General features: G+C 49.1%; 1 protein-coding gene and 1 non-coding gene across 10 annotated transcripts in view; one reads left to right on the forward strand and one right to left on the reverse strand.

The window, feature by feature from the left end:
• Window positions 1-12,704, reverse strand: part of PLEKHA6 (pleckstrin homology domain containing A6) — a 136,538-nt gene that overhangs the window by 88,873 nt on the left and 34,961 nt on the right. The gene's annotated exons all lie outside the window — the stretch shown is intronic.
• On the forward strand, window positions 9,777-9,883 carry LOC123820697. Its single transcript, XR_006786009.1, has one exon. It is a non-coding gene; the product is annotated as a U6 spliceosomal RNA (small nuclear RNA).

The following is a 12,704-nucleotide window of genomic DNA, read 5'->3' on the forward strand; positions in this document are numbered from 1 at the left end:
CTGGAAATTCTCTATTGCCTTCCTTTCCCATTGCAACAGCAGTTCCCAGAAGCCTAATGAGCCGGGCTGACTCCCCACTCTGCCTGGGGAAGCTAGCGGGACTGCACACCGAAGTGCTGCCTTCCAGCTTTTGCCACCTTCAAAGTGTCATTAGTGACTGCTTGGCAGGTAGTCCCAGGCCCCTGCAGCCTCAACCAATGTCTCTATTACCCAGAGCTATCTACCACTGATTTTCTGACCGTAATGGGGGGACATCAGATAATGGGCAGCCTGTGACTACTCCCCCACCAACCACAGTCCCACTTCTCCCACCTGTCCCTACATTCTTCTCTCAAGACCCAGCTGTGACTACTGCTCACGCAACCCCTCCTCCTGGGCTTCATGGGTTCTTTCCCAACATCCATTACTCCTTTCACTCCTTTCTTCTGTGAACTGTCCCCTCATCCTCCCCTCACCCCCACTACACACACACTCAAACCAAGCTAACTGGCCCTGGGGGTTTTGTGAACAGCCTTCCCATCTCATGGAGTGTTGTTTCACCAATGCAACTTCTAGTGCTCCTCCCCATCCCAAATCTCAGTCATCTCTCCCAGGAAGCTGTCCTGAGAGACTATGCCTGACCCTGATCTTGCCTTTGTTTTGCATGTCTTCAGAACTTAATACCCTCCCTGCATGTGCAGTGGTTGGAGCCATTTTTATATTTGTTCATTTGACAAACATTTACTAAGGATCTACCACCATATGCCAGGCAGGCATGTATTATGTGTCTGCTGTGAGCCAAGCACTGTGCTAGGCACTGGACATTCAGTGCCCTAAAGGCGCTTATGCTCATGGTAGCTGCCTTCAGGCCCTGCCCCGGGAGGCCCACCTCTGCACGCAGACTGGGAGCTCTCTTGGGACTGTCTCCTCTTTGTTCCAGCCCAGTACCTGGCATTTACAAAGGATTTTTAGTTTTGCAAGGTGCTTTTACACCCATTATCTTGTTTTATCTGCCCAACACCCCTAATAAGGTAGAAAAGAAGGTCTTATTATTCTATTTGAAAGATAGAACCACTGAGGCCCAGAAAGATGAAGTGACCCCAGCTGGTTATCAGGTAGGTCACCTGCAGAAGTCAGGTGAGTGGCCTTTGGGCCACATCATGCTCCACACCGTGCAGACTAGGATCTGAGAGAGCTCAATGGGACCGAGTGATGATCTGTTTCTCAACCTCCATCACTGCCAATCAACATCAGGGAAGAAAGAAGGCTAAAGCAAAAATAGAGGGTGTCATAGGATGCTGTGTAACTAGAAAGTTGGAACAAGTTTGTTCTTGTTTTCCTGGCACATAATGGGCACTCAGTACATATTTGTCACATGAATGAACAACTTACTAGAGAGGCACGTGGCAGAGGATATGAACTAGCTAATAATGACAGCACACTTTGTGTCAGGCGTAATTCTAAATGCAACTTATTTCATCTTGATGACATACTCACAACGTTCACAGTAGCTATTATCACCTCCCTTTTACAGATGAGACAAAATGAATTTAAACACGCAAAGTAGTACCTGGAAGACGGGCCCCAGCACTGTGCTCTTGACCACCTTGGCTAAGGACAGGTCATATGTTTCCGCCATCCACACTATGGCTCAGTTCTCATTACAAGCACACTGAATGAGTGTTCTAGCGAGTGCTGAGTGAGGACTGAAGTCACACTTCTGCCCTGGGCCACAAGGCACTGCATGAGCCTGCCTGAGTCACCCCTGGCTGTAATGTGGCGTAATACAAATCCAGTTTGGGGGTGGGGAAGGCTGTGTTCTGGCTGCAGAAGAACTTCCTGAGTCCTCTACACTGTCCACATCCCAGAGTCCTGCTGCTCTTATGGCCCTGTCTCCCAAAGACCATCTCTGCTCTCTGACTTGATTGTTAACAGGCCTGGTAAAAGCCAGGGTTATGGCCCTGGCTGGTATGGCTCAGTGGATGGAGTGCCAACCTGTGAACCAAAGGGTCGCTGGTTCAATTCCCAATCAGAGCACATGCCTGGGGTGTGGGCCAGGTCCTCAGTAGGGGGCATGTGAGAAGCAACCACACATTGATGTTTCTCTCCCTCTCTTTCTCCTTCCCTTCCCCTCTCACTAAAAATAAATAAAACTTTTTTTAAAAATCCAGGCCTATGGATTATAAAGGATTGGAGAAAATTTCTGGCACCTTAACCATGTAGAAGAGGATGGGGTAAGGAGGGCAGAGTCATGTTTGTCACTAGGATATTCATAAATAGGATGCAGAGGGCCCTTGGTGACTAACTCCGGGATGGGATGGGATGGGATCAGGATGGGGATGGGATGGGATCAGGATGGGGATGGGATGGAAAGGATGGGGTTGGGCAATTCCAGCTCTGGTAATTTTTGGCCCCAGTCAAGAAAGGAAAATCTCAGCACCGACATGACACGAATGGGGACCAAAGAAAAAACACATAAATAATCTTCTCTGACATCAGGTTTCTCTAAAAACAATCCTAACTGGGAGGAATAAGACTCAGAAGAAGGGATTTGGAACAGGAGAGCCTAACCCAGAAATCACCAAAGCTAAAGTTTTTGGGCCTAAAGTTTCTGAATTCAAAGTTGATTCTGATCTTAGTGCTTCTAGATGACTTTGCACCAGTAGCTCACTAGACCTTCTGCAGACTTCAGCTTCCCCATTTACTGAAAGGGTATCATGTTGCCTGTAGTCTTCTTTATCCCTTGAGATAGGGACTGTTTTAGGGTAAAGCAGACCACACTTGGAGTTATTTAGAGAAAAGGAGATGCAGAAATGCAAGATCTGATCAGAGCTTCTGGCTCTAGACAGGCAGGAGCCACCTCCAGGCAATGCTTCAGCTGCCCCAGCTGCAGGCTGTTTTGATTGTCTCAGAGTGACTGAGATAGGGACTACGTGCCTGTGCCTCGCCTCGTGCCTCATGCACCCTGGGTAGGTGATATCTGAGTTCAAATCTCTGGGTCAGCTCACGGAAGCTGAATGGCAGGAAGAAAAGTTCCTGTGATTTAAGCAACATAGACAAATGCAAACCTGGAGAATCCCCAAGGATAGGTCTGCCACCTGTCCCAGTTTGTCCAGCTCTGAGGGGGTTGCAGAATGCAGGACTTTCAGGTGCTAAAATGGAGAAAGTCCCAGGCCAACCAGGACGAATTGATCATTAAACCAAAGGACTCAACCATGAAATAAGCCTCTAGTTTGCCAAAGGACCCTTCAATACCACATGAAATCTTCAAGTGCATTGAGAGCTCGGGTGTCCAGGGCTGGGAGGCCGAGTGCCCCTATGCCTGTCCTGGGGAGCCCTTGGCACATGTTACTGTGCCCCTGTCCCAGCCTCACTGGGCTTTGGTTCCTCCAGAAGGTTTGGGTAAGTTTATCTTCCCAGCTGGAAGACAAAACACTGTCAGAAACTAACAGGTTTCTCGGGACCCTGGGCCTTGAGAAAGATCTTTCTTGGTGATTTTAGAGTAGCCTAGGAGCAAGCCCAGGAGAGGGCCACAACAGGACTCTGCTTCCTGGCCATTCCAGAGATCACTTAGTTCTTCAAAGAACTCAGTGGCTGGGGCACATTAGGGGCTAAGGATGGGCAGGGGGAGAAGCAAGAACAGCCATTTCCAGGCTTCCAACACCAAGGACAGCTGAGCTGCCATTAACGTACAGACTGGACAGAGCAGAGAAAGGGGCAGTGCCTCTTTCCTCACCCTGCCCCAGCCCCATCAGAACGAGTCCCGCTCAGGGAGCTGAGTTCCCCTGGCTAGAATCCACTTCATTTTCTCCCGAGCTGCTCTGTGGGGCAGGCTGCTGAGCACTGGATGTGTCAGTCCTGCTGTAGCCGACTTTCTCTACAGCCAAGGGCAGGCTCCAGTTCCATGCCCCTCCTGCCAGCTGAAACAAAGCCCGGGCTCAAACTGGGCCCCTGAGTTCATAGAGACCAGAGGGCATGAGTAGATACTCAGCTCCTCTGTCCCTTAAAGGCAGTCTGTCCTAGTCTAGGGCCAGGGACAAGGAACAGGGCCAAAGAAGACAGGACAGAGAAAGCCTCTCTCTTCTGCCTTCGCCAAGTTATAGTATTTCTTAATTCAGCAAATGTGTAATCAGTGCCGACTATGTGCAACACAATAGGAAAAAAACAGAGGCAACTAAGACCCAGGCAGAACCCTAGGAGGGGCAGGAGCACATGAGAGTAGAACTCTACAGATCCTTCCCAGTGCTCACCCTAAGGAGTCTGCGTAAGGCTGCCCCACTCTGTGTCCCCACGTCAGTGAGCACATGCCGAGTCGGGAGATAAAAGGGAAAGAGAAGAAGCCAAAATCCTGGTTAATTCACAAAGCAGAGATCTGTCAGACAGATAACCAAGACTTACTTCAACTCAGAGTGCACCTCTAACAGGCAACTTTTACCGCCTGAGCCCTAAGTCTAACCCCTAAGATTCAATCTAGAGAATGAAAAGGCTCTAATGAGATCTGTACTACTCAAATTTCTTTTCCTTCTCCTTGACTGGTTCATTCATTCATTCATTCATTTCATTTCACATTTCTTTTCTTTTTTAATTCTCACCCAAGGACATGCTTATAATTTTAGAGAGAGGGGAAATGGGGGAGAGAAATATCGATGTGAGAGAGAAACATCGATTGGTTGCCTTCTGTACGCTCCTCAACAGGGCACTGAACCTATACCTAGGCATGTGCCCTGATCGGGAATCAAACCCATGACCTTTTGGTTTATGGAACAATGCTCCAACCAACTGAGCCACATTGGACAGGACTCAGTTCACATTTTATAAAAGCCTTCTGTGTGCCAGTACAGACCTAGGCACAGGGGCTCAGGAGGAGTTTAATCTGACCTCACCCAGCACCTACTGTCCCCATCATCCCTTTCCTGGCTACATGATTCCAATGGATTACTGCTGTGTGCCCTCAAACTCTCCTTATTGGTCAAATTCTGGGGCCAGCCCTGTGCTTAGGCTGGGAACAGTCGAGGCAGAAGCCCACTCTGCACGATGCCTCTGTAGTGTGAAATTATGGACAAAGAAGCTACTTGGGTGTTTGCTTCTCCCCCACCTCTCCCCTCCCCCTTTCTCATCTGCCTGGGATGGAAAGTCCACCACTCTCAGCTCACATGCACAAATCACAAGCTGAACTCCCAGGAAAAGAAGTAGCTCAAGGATGTTAACAGGCAGGCGCCCAGTGAAACAGAAATATAACATTTCATTTTGTTCCTTATGTACCAGTATCTTTTGTTTGTTTGTTTGTTTTTTGATGCCTAAGAAAGCAGTGCCAGTGCTTCTGTTTGCCTAGCCTTCTGATCTCTCCTTCCCTCCTGGAACTGGGGCCTTGCTCCCTATTTATCCGCAGTCCCATTCCTTTCTGTATCTCTCTGAAAGCTGCAAATGGTGTCTTAACTGTATTGCCCAGCACATGGAGAGTTACAGGAAACAGCCAGTGATAAGGAGCTAATACAGAGCAAATGAGCTTGGTGCCGACCAGTCTCTCTCCAAGCCCCTTCTCAGGAGCCCTTCCTGACCTGGAGTCTCTGGCCCACTTAGGCCAAAGAGCATGCTGAGAGCCCTGAGGTTGATCGGCACTCCTCTGCCCGGGGAAGGTTGCTCTGTTTGACTGTTCAACTGCAGATTTCTGCCTCTGATCTGCATGGAAAGATGGACAGGCAGCTCTGCCAGGCCCCAGGGGACCACAGACTCCCGGGGAGGAGGCTTGATCACCTGGTTCTCTACACTGGAGGCCTCAGGGGGCCTCCTCCAGGGCAAGAGACAGCCCAGGCCTCCAAAGGGAAAAATACAAGAGCAAGTCTAAGCCAAACTCTATGTCCTCCCAGTCCCTCCCCATTGCTCCCATTCCTAAGGAAAGGACAGAACAAGTATCAGACGGCCAGGGTGGCCAGGTCTCCTTTCCCATTACAGGCACAGCTTCTGACTCTCTGTGGGTTTTAGAGAGCAAGTTCTCTGACTGCTCTGGACACAGCCTCATCAGCCTTAAAATTTGATCTGGGGCCCTGGCTACTTTGAGATGACCCTGTCTGGGTGAGAAGGAAAGAAACTGCTATTAAATGCTGTTTGTACCTCCTTATTGATGGATTCTGGAACAAGCAGCACACACTTCTAATCTGCGACATACGGTCAAATTTCAATTGTCGGCCACTACTCTGTCCTTACTCAGTGCTGGTGGATTCCTGCAGCTAGATACTGGATTGAGCAGATGATTCAAAATAATAATAGCTATTACTTACTGAGCACCTACTATGTGCCAGGCATTGTTTACATGATCTAAGTTAATGTCAGATCAGTGGAGACACTGGTGCAGAAGAAAACTAGCTAAGTTGCTCAGTGCCAAGCAACGACAAAGAGGTGGACCAAAATCCACATTCAAGTAAGCTGACCTCAGGGCTTCCCTCTTAACCTCTCATGTGTGCAGGCACGTGCTCTGCAAGCTATAAACTATCATACAAATATGAAGAGTGATTATTAGGTAGCTGATAGTAGCATGAGCCAGGGATGGGTGCGGTATAGTCCAGGAAGATTTGTGTCTGAGCGTTAATTTAATTAAATGCAGCTGAGCTGTATTTCCGAGCTAACCGGAAAGGCTGTCTGGGGTGTCTCGGGCTCTGACTCTCTCTATGAACACAAATACCTGGAATTTGACAAAATGGGATGCAGAGGACTTTTCCCAAGGCTCCCAGACTGGTGTCTATGGGAGGCCTGCCTCACCGGTCCACAGGGCAGGCAGGACGGGTGGGAGGGGGCTGCCCCACTGCCATGTGGTCTCGGCCTCCTCAGCAACACGTCGCAGAGAAGGAAGCCTTTTTCCAAAGAAAGAGATTACTTACTGTGGGGTGAAAGAAGTAACGTCCAATTAGGGAGAGTTATTAATAGGCAATTAGCCCGTAATGAATGGACGAGTCTCGGCAATGATCATCAAGGCTGCTAGCACCACAAAAGGAGAGACAGCCAGACATCGTGTCTCCTGATAGATGTGCACCGTCACCCGGGGGTTCCCGCTTCCCTCCCCTGAATAAATACATTAACAAAACCTGAGCTTGATGAGGGCTGCAGTCTACCCACACGCACAGAGACGGTGGAAAGAGAACAATGATATAACGAGGGTGAATTGGGCAAATCCAGAATGTTAGAAACTCTACAGGACAAATGACCCAATTTTTTTAGCAAAACACTGAAAGACAGAAAAAAGGAGAAAAGAGTATCCATAGATTGAGTGACATAAAAACTGTAACAAGTAGTCACAATATGTAGATGTTTTTGGAATAAATGAAAAAAGAAAACTAGGGGAAAACAAATAATAATCAGAGAAACAGGAAAATTAACTGAATGCTTGATTATATTATGGAATTATTCATTTTGTTTAGGTATAACAATGATTTTCTTAAGTTCCTATGTTTAGAGATGAAATGATAAATTGTCTAGGATTTGCTTCAAAATAGCCAGAAGGTAGCGAAGGCTGGGATTATACCTAAAACAGGATTGACCATGAGATGCCTTCAGAACCACTGAGGCTTGGGCCCTGGCTGGTGTGGCTCGGTGGACTGAGCACCGGCCTGCAAGCTAAACGGTTGCCAGTTCAATCTCCAGTCAGGGCACAGGCCTGGGTTGCGGGCCAGGTCCCCAGTTATGGGAGCACGAGAGACAACTGCACATTGATGTTTCTCTCCCTTTCTTTCTCTCTTCCTTCCCTTTACTCTAAAAATAAATAATATCTTTTTTTAAAAAAAAGAGAAAAAAACTATTGAAGCTTGGGTCCACAGTGATTATTATACTATTCTCTCTACTTTTATGCATTTCTGTAATTTTGTACGATGAAAAGTCTTTTAAATAACACTTAGACCCCATGAACGGCATTTGGTGACACAGCACAGTGCGGGACACTCCTCTGAGCCGCCCGGGGCCTCTGGCTCTGGCCTCTGGGGCTTCCACACCTTGAGAACATGATGGAGGAAGACCGGGGCTGCTTCCCCCTTTCCAACAGCTCCCCTGCAACAAGTTAGACCTCACTTTCTACAGCTATGTCCCCTTGGGGACTTGGACAGAGGCAGAGCCAGTACAACAGCAGAAAAAGCAGCCCTCAATCCCAGCACAAGGCAGCAGGGGAGACACACTCAGTCTTCTGAGGCGGAATCCCCCACTGCCCTTCCTCCCCAGACCATCCTGGCTCAGAGCTGAAAACTAAGAGCTTTGCAGCCCCGTGCTGAATGTTACCTCTTGCTATGCTAGGACTTAAAAAGAACTCTGTCGCCACAAAGCAGCATCCGCAGTAACTGGAGGGAGTGCCTGTTGCCTTTCTGTCTCCATTAGGCGCCAGAGTGGGAAAGGGGAAGAGGGGAGAAGGAAGAAATTGTCAGAAGGGCAGGCCGTACAAGCACCAACCACCCAAGCCCACACTCCAGCCCAGCCCAGCAGGGGCCTAGGCGTCTACCACCCCACCTTGGGCAAACAGCTGGCACCTCCCAGGCCAGTCCCTCCCTTAGCACTTCCTGGTGCTACTGACCACAGAGCTCATGGGAGAGGAGAGCAGATTGAGGGAGAACAGGATGGAGAGTTCAGAAGGGAAAGGAGAGGACTACGGGGTATCTGGAGAAGTCCCTGGGAAACGAGGAACAGACGGGGAGAGTGCCCGGCCTGGCACATTCCGGAGCTAAGGCTATAACTGCGTAAAGGAAAGAGAGGAGAAGAGAGAGCAAGGGAGAAAGAAAGCAACAGTAAGGTGTGAGGAGAGAGAGATGGAGCAGGACGGTTAGAGGCCCCCAGGAACATGTAACCCGAGTGACTACCCACCCCGCTCAGCAGCCCATGCCTCCAGGGTCCCCCAACCCGTCCCAGCACAGTTGCTCAGAGGGAGTTCCCTGCTCCTGTGGGCCCAGGAGGGTATCAGGCACCAGCTCGCAGACACACCTCCTGGCCCAGCTGGTCCCTTTCCTACCTCCTAGCAGCCTGGTCCTGGAAGAGAAACTAGCAGACCAATCCACCTGCCTCCCAAGGGGCTGAGTGCCAGAAAGGAGGCTCCACCTCAGACCAAGTGGCCAATCAAGGGAGCCAGCAAGAGTCTGCCCAGAGCCCGCCCTTTTGGGGGCACAGTGCTGAAGGGGACACAAGGTTAACTTAGTATTCATACCAGGTGCCTGTTCCATATTCATGAACATGCTGGGTGGCCACAAGGTGACAGCCTCCCACCTCCTAATACTCACTGACCTTCAGGGATCACAGGGCCATCCCAAGGTTACCCTGGAGCCAACCCACACAGGCAGGCATCAGCCCTCCCCTGAACGCATGGAGCAAGTGGGCCAACAAGTGCCTTGCTGACAGTCGAGGAACCTCATGACTGATCCCAGGGCCCTTCCAACTCTGAAACTCAAATCCTGGCTCTGCCACTTGCTGTGTGGCCTAAGGCAAGCCACTGACCACCTATAGCCTCTGTTATAAAGTTGCTGGGAGCCTGTCCCCCTCAGCCTGCACCTCCAGAGCCATGGGAGCGAACACAGAAGGAAAAATGCTCAGGGCTCACAGGAGAAGCGACGCCCTATAAATGTGAGGTATCGTTACCATAAACGAGAGTGCCACACCTAGGAAGGAGGAGGCAGGTTTCTGTCAGGCTTTCCAAGGCCATCTGAATAAGGAAAAGGCAAAGGACAAACTGAGCCACAGAACAGCAAGGCCCCCAGGCCTTGTGCACCCTGCCTGGGAGCTCCATGGTTCATGATTGCAGGGTCGGGGAGGGGGCGATGAAAAATGCTTCAAGAGTGCTCGCTTCGGCAGCACATACACTCAAATTGGAATGATACAGAGAAGATTGGCACGGCCCCTGCACAAGGATGGCACACAAATTCATGAAAAATGCTTCAAGAAAGAGCAAAGAAGGGGACGGAGGGATGGGCACGAAGGCATGCTCTGGCCCTAGCATTTATCTGTGTGAGTTGATGGGGTCTCTCTAACCATCCAGGGCTTGGCCCAAAGCAGGTGGCTATGAGGGGCAGGCAAGTCACACACAGTGGCTCCTTCTCCTCACCCCCCACCCTGGGAGGAAGCTGTGGCTGCAGGAACTTCACACGGAATTAGGCCTGAAACCTAGGACTATAAGGCCTCTCCTCAGAATAATAATATTCATAACAATCTCTGCATAACCTTTTATACACGCTGACTACTTTCACTGTAGCTTCACAAATCCACAGGAGGGAAGCCTCATGTCCAATCCCTGGTCCTCAGCTGATGAACAGCTGGCGCTCTGAGGGGGACTCGCCATTGGAAGTTATGCATCTCAGGGAAGTGGCTCATACCCGGTGCAGCCTGGGCCTTGGCGCTTAGGGGTGCGGTGAACATGAATGCTCAGGCCTGTCTCACTCTCTGGGGGAAACCTCCTTGGTGCTACTCTCCAGCACTCTGTGGAGTGCACTCTGCCTGGGCCACCTCCACCAGGAGTCAGCGACCATTTACGGACCAAGTGAATTCAGGGGCCTCAAGGGTTAAAGGCAGGATGTTCTATGGCAGGCCCAGGGTTGTACTGGCAATACATTCCCTTAAAAAACCAAGAAGTCCGGCCAAGATGGAGGCATAGGTAGACACACTGTGCCTCCTCGCACAACCAAAATAAGGTCAGCAACAATTTAGAAACAAGATAACAGCCAGATCTGACAGAAAATTGAACTGACTGGAAGTTGGACAACCAAGGAATTAAAATATACACATTCATCCAGACCAGTAGGAGGGGTGGAGTCGGGCAGCTGGGCAGACAGGGGTGGTGGCACAAAAAGCGGTGGCACTGGACTTGTAACACATCCTGGGCATGTAAGGCATCCCGAGTGCAAGACCACAGTGGGCAGACCCTGGGCGCACAGGCAGCTGGCAGACCCAGCGAGATGGCAACTGTGAAGCAAGGCACTACATGCAAGGCACTTGGCTCTCCAGGTGATCCCACATTTGAGCACAGATAAACCAGGAGAAATTGGGCAGTGAAACAGCCATGCAACCCAGAGTCCCAGCACCGGGAAACAGAACCTCCAGGAACTGATCCAAAACACCTGTGGGGGTTGAGGCACAGGGAGAGACTCCCGGCCTCACAGGAGAGTTTGCTGGAGAGACCCACGGGGTCCTAGAATGTACACAAGTCCACCCACCCAGGAATCAGCCCCAGAAGGGCCCAGTTAGCTTGGGGGAAGCTATGGAAGGGACTGAAATCTGATGGAGAGAGGAGCAAGCACCATTGTTTCCTCTCAGCCCCCACCCCCACATACAATGTCACAACCCAGCGACTGGGTTGCCCAATTCCCATGAACACCTAAGGCTCCGACCCTCATATGTAATAGGCGCAACCAGACCAAAAAAAAAAAAAAAAAAGGCTCAAACAGAAGTACAAATCAAATCAAAGCTCCAGAGCCAATACTTTTAAGCGACAAAGAGATAGCCAACCTATCAGATGCACAGTTCAAAGCACTAGTGATCAGGATGCTAACAGAATTGGTTGAATTTGGTCGCAGATTAGATGAAAACATGAAGGCTATGATAAGAGAAATGAAGGAAAATGCACAGGGAACCAATAGTGATGGAAAGGAAACTGGGACTCAGATCAATAGAGTGAACCCGAAGGAAGAAAGAAACAACCAAACAGAAAAGAATGGAGAAATAAGAAATAAAAAAAACTGAAGAGCTAAGAACCTCCAGGACATCTTTAAACATTCCAACATCCAAATTATAGGGGGACCAGAAGGAGAAGAGGAAGAGCAACAAGTGGAAAACTTATTTGAACAAATAATAAAGGAAAACTCCCCCATTCTGGCAAAGGAAATAGACTTCCAGGAAGTCCTGGAAGCTCAGAGAGTCCCACAGAAGTTGGACCCAAGGAGGAACACACCAAGGCACATCATCATTACATTAGCCAAGGTAAAAATGAAGGAGAGAATCCTAGAAGCAGCAAGAGATAAGGGGACAGTAACCTACAAAGGAGTTCCCATCAGACTGTCAGCTGATTTCTCAAAAGAGACCTTTCAGGCAAGAAGGGGCTGGAAAAAAGTATTCCAAGTCATGAAAGGCAAGGACCTACATCCAAGATTGCTCTATCCAACAAAGCTTTCACTTAGAATGGAAGGGCAGATAAAGTGCTTCTCAGATAAGGTCAAGTTAAAGGAGTTCATCATCACCAAGCCCTTATTTTATGAAATGTTAAAGGGACTTATCTAAGAAAAAGAAGATAAAAAACATGCACAGTAAAATCACAGCAAACTCACAATTATTAACAACCACACTTAAAACAAAAACAAAAACAAACTAAGCAATCAACTAGAAAAGGAACAGAACCACAGAAATGGAGATCACATGGAGGGTTATCACCAGGGGAGTGGGAGGAGGAGAGGGGGAAAAGGTAAAGAGAATAAGTAGCATAGATGGTAGGTAGAAAATAGACAGGAGGAAGGTAAGAATAATATGGGAAATGTAGAAGCTAAAGAACTTATGACACATGGACATGAACTAAAGGGGGGGAATGTGGGTGGGAGAGGGTGTGCAGGGTGGAGGGGAGTGAAGGGGGGAAGGGGATAACTGTAATAGCATAATCAATAAAATATATTTAAAAAAACAAGAAGTATCCACTCATCTTGCTCCTGCTAGACAAGAATATCTGTATCAGCCTATTTAAAATCATAAGGTCCCTCTGAGGAGGTCCGGCCTTGAGCCATTTC

This window comes from Phyllostomus hastatus, unplaced genomic scaffold (assembly GCF_019186645.2).
Source record: "Phyllostomus hastatus isolate PE091 unplaced genomic scaffold, TTU_PhHast_1.1 phas_contig_36, whole genome shotgun sequence".
NCBI classification, from domain to species: Eukaryota; Metazoa; Chordata; class Mammalia; order Chiroptera; family Phyllostomidae; genus Phyllostomus; species Phyllostomus hastatus.